The sequence below is a fragment of the Primulina eburnea genome, chromosome 8, assembly GCF_022965805.1.
Source record: "Primulina eburnea isolate SZY01 chromosome 8, ASM2296580v1, whole genome shotgun sequence".
Lineage (NCBI taxonomy): Eukaryota > Viridiplantae > Streptophyta > Magnoliopsida > Lamiales > Gesneriaceae > Primulina > Primulina eburnea.
The window spans coordinates 1,178,741-1,189,242 of record NC_133108.1 but is presented as its reverse complement, the minus strand read 5'-3'; the positions used below and the strand labels follow the sequence as shown (position 1 = coordinate 1,189,242).

Genomic DNA, 10,502 nt, shown 5'->3' with positions numbered 1-10,502 from the left:
GATCTATTTTCGTGAGACGCGTCAACTCGGTGTAAATTTAAAGTGAAACATAATCTTTTTAGTATAAAAACAATATTTTTTTTATTAATCGAATCAGATTGGAGATTTCTCACATAAATGACTCGTGAAACCATCTCATTTGAGTTTTTTTGTAAATTAATATGAGATAGAGTACAGTCGGGCTCTAGAGAGGAGACTTTGTTTAAGAAAAACCGAGTTATTTATTTAAAGATATGATCTGATAAAATAAATCTATCTTCATAAATTTTAAAAATATATATTTAAAAATTTAACAAAACAATTCAATATTGGAAACAAAAGAAAAGAATTAGGATCCTCATCCAAATTCAACAGCAGAAATTAAAGAGACCCTTTATCAAAAATAAATAAATAAATAAAAGAGACCCCACAAATAACTAAAAAATAAAATTAAAAACCCAAAAATCAGTTATCCGTAATATAATCGATTTTACAATAAAATATCTGGTCAAACACGTCGTAGGTTGATGTCGGAGCCGACCCCGTTTTTCATGATTTTGTCTATTCCAGCGGACCCCTCTAATACAATATCAAAGATCCGTATATAATCCAGATTTAGTTTAATAATTTTCGAGTTCCAATTCCACAAAAACCCAAACAAAACGGGAATCAAATGTTTTCGCAGTTAGACATATATTTGAACTCGATCACTGGCCACCCGTGTTGAGTATAAATACAAGAAACCATTATATATTTTCTTATTGTATATAATAATACGCAGTATGAAGAATGCTGAGAATTAAAAAAAGCAGTAGCGACCCAGCTGGCGCCCTTTAACATCTCCGTTCTTATCGAGGAGTTTCAATTTTTCTCTGATTAATTCTTGTTACCGACTAGGAGACTCTGTCATATTCTTTCTTTATATACTTTTCAACTGTTTTAGATACTTATTATCACTATATTCTCAAGTGTTTCTTGGTGGTTTCGAGTAGTCGGATAAGTCTGAGGTTTTTGAGAAGGAACCCTTTTGGATTGTTTTTATTGCTTGAGAGTTATAATGGGTGAAGATATCTGTCTCTTCACCAAGGTGGGTTTTTTGTTTCCTTACATGTTGGCATTAGTTCTTCTATTTTCTTTCGTTTCATAGGTTTTTGTTTATTAAAGTAGTGGGTTATCGTTTGTTGTTTAAAAATTAGAACAGCAAATTCACCTTTTTCTCGCCCCGTTTTCTATCCTTTTTTTTCAGACGAGTTTTTAATTTTCAAGATTTGTAGTTGGACTGCGTATGTTTTTATTTCTGTTCATTGTGAAATCTGTTTGAAATTTGAAGTTCAACGGCAGGTTGGGAAATCGAGATGGGTTTTGAGGCTCTTCATGTCCTCGTTCTTGCAAGTTTTGATCTTTGCATGATATTTGCGGGATTTAATGGAAACCTACCTTGTTCCTTTCCTATATTATCTACTGATTTTGGGATTTATGCTTTTTTTCTCCTTGTTGATGTGGTTTTGCTCTCTGTTTTTCTCCTTTTGCTTTCGGTTCCCGATTCTCCTGCTTATTTTTCGGTTTCTTTGATTTCTTGGGAAATTTATTTTTTTGATGTACTATTATGTTCTTATAAGCTTAGTATGTTTGTCTGAATCCTGTGTACGGCAATGTGCACGTTTATTCGATATTAAACTTGCTTAGTATTCGATTCTGTATATCACAGGACGCTCTAATCATTAAACCACCCAAGAAATCGTCCCAAGCCTCATTAAGGGTGTCAGTCTTAGGATTTGCTGTTGTGTGCAGTCTCTACATATGTTCAGTCTGTCTAAATCAAACCAATTTTTATACCCGTCCAAAATCTCCAGGCCTTGAAGTTAATCCAACACAGCGATGTCATAATATTGGCATTGATAGGTCTCAAACTCCGTACTTACATTACCCAAATCCCACGACCTTTAGCAGGTAATTGTCATACTGTTATTTTTTTTTGAAATTTCAGTTTTAGTCAATACGGTCTGAGCAGAAATGTTCCTGACTTCATAAATTTCAGGGCTGAATGTGCTTGTAATCCGGTGCGTTTGTTTGCCATTGTGTCTATGCAAAGATCCGGAAGTGGCTGGTTTGAGACATTTTTAAATAGCCATAGTAATGTTAGTTCTAATGGAGAGATATTTTCCGTTATGGAAAGGAGAAGGGATGTTTCTTCAATAACGTCGACCCTAGACCGAGTTTTCAATATGGACTGGTTTACGAGCGCATCTAAGAATCAATGCTCGGCTGCCATTGGATTCAAGTGGATGCTTAATCAGGTTGCTTGTCAAACTTTATTCTGGCTATCAGCCTTTATGTATTACTTTCGAGATAACTCAAACACCCGAGTGCAACAGAACAGAGAAGTTATTTTTTTTTATTAAAAAAACAACCTTTTAGAGTAGCAGTGTTTTCTTTCCCTTTAACTCATAAAACTATACCTGTAATCGAAATAATGGGCAGAAAAATGCGGGTAGCAAGGCTTCTACTTCAGCCTTGTCTAATAGAGCAATGAGCTAAGACCGCTTAATGTATTATTTTAAAACTAAGTGCTTCTGCTTCCAAACTAGCCAATGGAATGATTTTGGCCCCTAATGATATATTTCAGGGATTGATGGAATATCACAGAGAAATAGTTGAATATTTCAATGACAGGGGGGTCTCTGTAATTTTCCTCTTTCGGAAAAATCATCTGCGCAGGATGGTTTCGGTACTCGCAAATTCTTACGATCGAAATGCCAAACTCTTGAACGGTATTCACAAGTCCCATGTGCATTCACGCCAAGAGGTATCTCTTTCAGCTTCCAAAACCGTTTATAGTAATTTCATTCATGCAGGTTAACTCATTTTTAAAACCCGTTGATCTCAGGCCGATACTCTTGCTGGATATAAACCAACAATCAATTTAGCATCACTTATGATGGATCTCATGCAAATGGAGAAAATGATTTTGGATGCATTGAATTATTTCCGCAGCACCAGACACGTGGTTCTATATTATGAAGACCTCCTAAAGAATCGTACGGTAAGTGGTTTTTCCCGTGATAGGAAAATCTCAGTTCATTGACAAGAATGCCTTCAAATTTGTCAACTGGTTTTAGAATATTCTAGTTTGTAAAGAACTTGTCTGCCATCACTCGGGGCGTCTTTTTCGACGAAATCAAATGTTCCTATGACTCTGCCAAATGACATGATTCATTGTATTGCTAGCTTCTGCGCATAAAAAACCTAGGGGGATGAAATATCATTCTTCTCCTTTTTAGCAAGAATTAAAAAGCGAATGGCTGCAGCCATTGGTCCTGCTTTCTTTTCACCATTGCTAGTGAGTGAAAATCTCAGGAACCCGCTTTTTTTTTAATCTCAATTTAATCCCATTTGCAGAAACTGGTGGACGTGCAAAAATTTCTGGCGTTGCCGCAAATGGAGCTAACCAGTCGCCAAGTCAAGATACACAAAGGAGCCACTATCAGAACATGTGAAGAACTGGGATGACGTTAAAAGAACTCTCAGAGGAACTACTTACGAGAGCTTCCTGCACAGAGACTAAACTAATTCTAGTTCATTGATCCTGCCGAAAGAAGAGAATCATCTAGCTCTTGTACATTCATGACCATTATTGACATGATGAAGTTCATCCACGTGCTTGATCAATGCAACGTTGATCATCGCCACGTTCGATGTCTATTCAGATTTCATCTGCCGATTTTTTTCACCCCTTTTTACTAAACAATTTTTAGTTTTTAGTTGATGCATTCGTTGCATACTAGAAGTCGTAGGTCAGACTTGTGTACAGCCATCGCATCGCCGAGGGAATATATACATTATAGTCAAAACCCAGTTTTTGCTTCTGCATTTAATATATCCTTAACTCACGCATAAAAAATTCCTAGTTCGTTTGTGTCCCAAATATTTTAAATCAACTGAGTGTCTTGTTTGGTACTACGATTTATATTTTAAAGTCCTACAAGTTTTGCTTTCACCTTTCACTTGAGAAAAACTAATTGGAAAGCACATGAAACTGAAACAAAAAGTTGCAATTGATTCTGAAGAAATCTATCACCAACCCCATCGAATTTGAGGAACACAAAAGAAAATTTTAATTAAACTTCACTTAAACAAAGAAATAATTATATATTTAATTTCAAGAGTGCCTTATTTTGTCGGAGCACTACTTTAAACTTTGCAGCCCTTTTTATTTTTAACAATCCTTAAACTTTAGGAGAGAAAAAAATACCGAATTTTAGGTATATTGAGATTATCATAATTAAAAAATATAGAATTTTCAATATATCGAAAATTTCGGTACGACACGATAAAAATACCGAATTTTTCGGTACAGTGACGGTATGGAATTTGAAAATTTCGATATATACCATAATATAAGGTTTAACAATATAATATTTTTAAACAATAAATTTATAAACTTTAAAAAATATAAGGTTTATTACAATATACAATGATAGATACCGATACCGTACTGAAATCTCGGTATACCATATAATTTCGGTATGATAGCATTATGTGTACCAAAATTTTTGGTACTCATTGGTATAAAATTTTCTTATATCATAATTTCGGTAAGATATATGGTATAAAATTTTTGGTACGGTACAATATATCACCGAGACATATCTTTTAGCATTTCAAATGTTTGATTTTGACCTATCATATGGTTTAAATCATACCATACCAAATTTTTTTATATAAACCGTGAGTCTAACTGAGTCGTGCTACAGTTAATATTGTAAAATTTTTGAAATTATTACATTCAAATAATCATATAAATTAAAATCTCAATCGTGTTCATGCATGAAAAAACCTTAACACTCTCAAAAAAAAAAAAAAAAAAAAAAACTCAATCCTAGTACTCGATTAATATCTATCTTCCTTAATCTAACACATCTTGAAGGACGAAAAATCCTATGAAGAAGGAATCGATTGAAACTCATAACTTTATATAATTTATGTTTTGGATTGTTCTGATCAGAAAATAAGGATAGAATTAAATATTCGACGATCCCCCTAAAATATAATTATTTTGTACGAGATATAGAGAAGTGACCCGTAAACAATCCAAATAATTATTTTAAATATTAGAATTTTATTTTTAAATTTATGACATGTTATAATATTCTTTTCAATTGTCATCATACCAAAATAGTTGATATAAACAAGATAATTAGCAAAATAACCTTGATGAAACTTTTTTTTTTAAAAAAACTAACCCCGTGAAGTTTATTTGAAAAATACTCAAATAAACTAAGAGATGGCTATTTTTCAAAAATTTAGTAATTTAAACAATGTTATTTTCTAAAAAAATTCTAATCCTGATCTATAGATAGAAGTTGAACAATGTTATCTTGATAATCTTTTGACTATTCAATTATAAGTGAATGTAGTGGGATAAAAAAGGTCCATCTTCTCTTAACTTAGAGGGATAAAAAAGCTGCTATAAACCCACACGTAAACAAAAATTTTGAATAAAACAAAAAAGGTAACCACGTTCTCGTTAGTTAAGTTAGTTAATTTATTAATTTTTGGCCATTTCAACCCCACTTTGATCCCCATGTTAGATTTCAAATCAATTAAAAACATAATCGTTTCATTCAGTATTGTGGGTTTCTTTAGATAATTATTTTTGGGTTCGTCTCACATGGAGACATGAATTCGTGGGGTAAAAAAAAAGGGCTAGTTGGAAGCAGGTGACCACTGCGTACGGTATGTGATTTGAGTCGTCCTTAAAAAAAGAAAGATACACCATTTGTTATTTTTGCTTTATATAATATATTAATTTGGGGCACCCGAAATTAATGATTGTTGAACTTTTGAGATTCTTCCTTATAATTAGTATATCTTAATTATATGTGAAGTTAAGAATAATTTAATTAAAGACTTCAATCAATTGAAACGATCGAGTCTTACTTTTAAGTGCTGTTATGATAGTTAAATCGTCCGATGAGTCCTTATAATCGATCATACTTATAACCACAAAAATCTTATTTCATATAACAAACGAGTAGGTCTTTTGTGAGACGATCTCACGAATCTTTATTTGTGAGACGAGTCAACCTTACCGATATTCACAATAAAAAGTAATACTCTTAACATAAAAAGTTATAATATATTTTCATGGATGACCCAAATAAGAGATCTGTCTCACAAAATACGACCCGTGAGACCGTCGTACATAAGTTTTTGCCATATCAATATCTAACTTCATATTTTGTATATATATCAAATGGTCTTCTCAGTTCCTCAGGGTGCATGAACACCACTCACAGCATAGATTTAAACTTTCTAATGCACATACGCTACATACTTGTAGTATAAATAACATAGAGAGTGTAAAGTCTTTTATCACAAACTAAGCAAGTATAGCTTAGCCATGGCAATGAAAGTGAGGTTTGTGCTGCAGGTAACTGCGGCCATGATTTTTATACTTGTGATATTGTGTTCAGCACTTGATTCCGGGTATTACACACCCGTCAAAGGGCTGAATCAGATCCAAGGAGAGGTTAAAGCAGGAAACATGCATGGGAAACATAAGCATGAGATCTCGAGGGGACATGGTAAAGGTTTATCAAGGGATTTTACGCGGCGGGATTTGAGCGCAAAAATGGATGATCTGAGACCAACGGCGCCGGGTCACAGTCCGGGCATAGGACATGCTGGAAAATAAATGGATTCTTTATGACGCACGAGATCTTTTTATTTAATTTTACAGAATAAAATATATGCATGGGTCATTTTCAAGTTCTTTTTTTTTTCTTGTTTGCTTTCCTAAATGAGAAAGTGGTCCTAATCTCTCGTGATATCCAAGTGCTTGAACTGTAATTTTGGTGGTCAACTCATGAAACTATCATTGTTATTCAAGTACTTAGTTTTTTGAGTCCGTGCAATAATCGTTTTTTTTTTCCCTTCCAAAAATCGTTTGTCCTCAAAATATACTTCCACAAGCAATGACCATGCTTTGTCTCGCAATAGAAAGTTGAACAAAAATGACCTCAAAAAGTTTCCCATATTAACCAAATTTTATATCTATTTTATATATAGCTTAACTAATTGAAAGGAAGATAAGTATCCCTACCTAGCTAGTTAGCAGCATTTGAGTTCTTTTATTATTTTTGCTGCTGCGTATGTTTGGTCTTCTTTTATTATTAACGTATATGAAATTATTGACTATATCAAGTATGCAATAAAATATACAAACTACTGATCCTATCCTTCGATGTGATCTCGAATTTCTTGAATAAACGATATTAATAGGGTACCTGAGTTTGGATCGATGTTAAAAGATTCACACTAAAAACTTTGCATGTAGATTAAATGTTGATCCGGATGGTTTTTGGTTAGAGAAATCCAGTGTTTTAGATAAGTAGTTTCAAGTTTCAATAGGTTAATTTTATGAATGATAGTACTTTGAAAAATAAAATATTTCTGATTCGTTTTGTAAAAATACCTGAACTTGTGATGCACATGTAATAATATGGCGTGGTGAAACATAGAATATAAATTTTTATGTCGAAAAATGCAACAGTCTTGAATTGAAGACAAAGGTAGTGTCGGGTTTCCCCGTTATTGGGTGGGTGATGGGCCTGACCAAAGAGTGATTTAGGTTTCTGCATAATGTCCGTCCAGTAACAAAAACATTCTTAATTTTGTGTTACTCGCACACTGCAATTATATTTCATACATTTTGTCAAATTTCAATCTCTTTTCATTTTTTTTTTGACGTGATGCAGATATGGCGTATTTGTACATCTGTCATGACGTTAATATATGTAGTGTCATATCATATATTTTAATTCTAATTAAAAAAAGAATAAACTTACCAAAAATTTAACGATTAAAATCGAATAAAATGTAGTACCAAAATCACAAAAGAAACAAATAAGAGATATACTAATTATACAGATGTATTCCACTTTAATTTTTAAAAAAGGTATATATTTACCTATAATAAATATTAAATCTACTGACATATAATGCGTTTGTATTATTGGATACACATGCAATAATAAATTTCATTTATTAGGTGAGGTAACTTTCTATGATCCAATGACTTTGTCGATGCCTACAAATTATTTGGTTTGCTTACGGCAGCACGACTGAATTACTTAGCAAGAAATTGGAAACATAAACTGTTGACTTTTATTTCACTAAAATGAAATAAAATAACTACCACATTGACTTATTGGAAAGCTGGCCTCACAGAAATCGAATATTTTGTCCAGATTAATTTATGATAAATAATATCTGTATTGTGATTGGCCGAAGGATTCGAGTATTTCTTTAATAATAACCTAATTATCAATAAAGATTAATTAATTTTTTTAATTTTTTTTAAAAAAAATTAATGCATCGAGTCGAAATTGCTCATTTTTGAGAATTATTTAAACAAGGGATCTTTGTCAAATCGATTTAATTCATAATTCGAATTGCTATTTTTTGGAAATTAATATTTAATTTTCAAAAAAAAAATGTTGATATACTTTATTTTAGTCGAATTGAATTTTATATAATAATTATATTATTCGCGAGGGGCCGCCCAAGTTTTTGACGTTTAGCATTGGTGGCCGACCCCTGAGTGCATCTATTTTTCCCTTTCCTGTCGTTATCTATTCTGTGGTACTCCGCGATTTACTAATATCGGTCCTTTCTATGTTTTTGAAAGAAAAAAAAGTCACTCATATTTTTAAAAAATGTATATACTCTTAAGTAAAAAAATAAATTATATCCGGAAATTTAAAAATACAAGTCATCATCATCTTCTTTTTTTTTAAGGAATACAAGTCATCTAAATAAATAAAAAAACAAAAGTTTTTATTAAAACATACATTCATTTTATTAAAACATACATTCATCAGGGTTTGGTTAGGAGATTCTTCGGGTCTTTTCTCAGTTAATTCTTTTTACTCTACTTTTTTCAACAATAATTCAAATCCAAATTTCCCTTTCATCGCTACAATCTGGAAAGTGCCAATCCCACAAAAGGTGAAAGTGTTCTCGTGGATAGTTGCGTTGGGAAAATTGCAGACGAGTGACAAAGTGCGGATAAAGGAATCCAAATTACGCTTTATGTCCTCAGTGGTGTGTATTGTGCAAAAAAGACCTTGAAAATCAGGATCACATATTGGTTCACTGCTACTACACGAGAAGTATTTGGATCAAGGTCATGCAGCAGTTGGGATTTGAATGGACATTTCCTCTAAATTCACGAGATATGTACCTTATGGAACATTGCTATCTAAAAGGAAAAGGCCTAAATCATTTCTGGCTCATCATTATTCATTGCTTATTTTGGTCAATATGGCTCGAACGCAACAACAAACTATTCAACGACATAGAAGAGAATTCAGAGAATCTGTGGGAAACGATTAAGATCAGAGTGGCAAGATAGACAGTCGCGACTACGACTTTTAAGCATCTACTACTATCAGATCTAGTTAGGGACTGGTGTTTCATCTCATGTTGATTGATTGACATTTATAAGTTACAGGCTTCGTCTTTTTAAATCTAGTGGTCTTTTATTTGTGGATGGCTTGTCCACTTCCTAATGTAATCTTTGACTTACTATTATCAATATATTAGTTTCTTATCAAAAAAAAAAAATTTCGACAAACATGTGAAATATTATAAAAATAAATAGTAGGTCTCTGGTGAGACCGATAGTAGATCTCTTGTGAGACAGTCTCGCGAATCTTTATCTGTGAGATGGGTCAACCCTACCGATATTCACAATAAAAAGTAATACTTTTAGCATAAAAAATAATATTTTTTCATGGATGACCCAGATAAGAAATCTGTCTAACAAAATATGACTCGTGAGACCGTCTCACACAAGTTTTACACATACAAATAGGGACGAAATTAAGAATTAGAGTTGTGAGAATCTTGAACTTAATGTAATATCAAGAAGGTAAGACGAGCTTTGGATGTGCAAGAGGGAACCAAGTAAAAAACTTACATAATAATAAAAAAAAATTATCGATAAGCTACGGCCAATGACCGATCTAAACTAGATCTGTCTCAGTCTACAAACATGTGAAAGCCAAAGTATCTTGTCTGTTACCGAAAAATTAAAATTATGTCTGAAAAAAGCGTGCACCATGCTAGTTTGCAAACACGTTCACCATATAACGTTCTTAAAAAATTATCATTATGCTTGTCAGTTTATTTATTGATTTATTTTTTAATAGGAGCTCATGCTACCTAACGAATTCATCTTAAATTTGCATAATCATCCAATTACTCATAGGAAATCAATTTCACCGTTTCATTCGTGAATAGATTATAATTTTGTAATTACAACATTTTACATAATAAAATTGTGCCCCAAGTTGGTACCCGTCAGGCGTCAAGTGGCAACATGATAGTTGTAATAATAAAACATAGACGTCTACACATTTTTTTAGTATAATAATTAAATCATATTTCATTAGCAAGTTAGGACAATGAAAATTAATATACGGTGTGTCTCATACCTAGCACAACAATCTTAATTT

At 32.5% G+C, this 10,502-nt stretch overlaps 1 pseudogene; it reads left to right on the top strand.

The window, feature by feature from the left end:
- The first annotated feature begins 615 nt into the window (after positions 1–615).
- On the top strand, positions 616–3,740 carry LOC140838225 (uncharacterized; annotated as a pseudogene).
- The last annotated feature ends 6,762 nt before the right edge of the window (positions 3,741–10,502 follow it).